The sequence below is a fragment of the Nannospalax galili genome, unplaced genomic scaffold (genome assembly GCF_000622305.1).
Source record: "Nannospalax galili isolate Female #2095 unplaced genomic scaffold, S.galili_v1.0 scaffold611, whole genome shotgun sequence".
NCBI classification, from domain to species: Eukaryota; Metazoa; Chordata; class Mammalia; order Rodentia; family Spalacidae; genus Nannospalax; species Nannospalax galili.
The window spans coordinates 3,147,931-3,148,886 of record NW_008330486.1 but is presented as its reverse complement, the minus strand read 5'-3'; positions in this window follow the sequence as shown (position 1 = coordinate 3,148,886).

Here is a 956-nt window from a genome sequence, read left to right as displayed (position 1 = left end):
AAAATTTCCCTGCCTTCTCATAGAAGCATTCTTGCAAAACAACTTTTCCTTTAGATACTGTGTAGAAGACACTGTTTTATTTGCTATTATGGGTTGTGGGATGGATTCAGAGGGAGTGTGGTCCTGCTGGCACCCTGATTTTGAAAGTCTCACCTTCAGATCCATGAGAGAACAAGTGCTGTTTAGAGCCACTGATCAGTAGTTGTAGAAAACCAGTCTCAGTTTTGCTTCCTCTCTGTATAGAACCATAGGACTGCCTACTGTGTGGCTTAGTATTGATTACATCTGAAAAGTTTCTTTCTAATGAAACTTAGGCAGGCTGATCAACCTGGTCATTAATATTCTCCTTCCAGAAAGCTCTCTGAAAGCTGACACTCCCAGCCTCATTCTTTTAACAATTCCCTCTGTTGTTTGGGGAACTTTGTAGAGCACAAATAGCTATCTTCTTATTAGGCTGATCTGGGTTTTGAAATACATTTTAGCTACATGAGATAGAAATCAATCAAAAGAGTTTCCTAAAGTCCCTTTAGCTACTTATAAAGAGGAAAAACTGTTACCCACCTTGCTCCTTAGTCCTCAGCTGATGAGGCTGCCTCTCTTTTGCAGGTCAAGGTATTTGGAGACTTAGTGGAACACAAGAACCATTTCCACACAAGCCAACATTCAAGGCCTCAGTACCTATTTCAAAAGGAGCAGGTATTCCTAATGCCTTAGGATTACATTTCCAAGGATAGGATAGACAGATGATAAGCAGATACAAATATAAATGAGTGACAGACAAAGATATAGATGGATGACAGACAAAGATAGATATAGATGGCTGATAGGCAGCCAGATAAATAAAAGATATATGAGTAGATGATAAATAGGTGATAGATGATAGATGACATAGATATAGAAAGTGATACAGATCGATAGATATAGATGATATAGAGAAAACAAGGTAGGTAGATGAG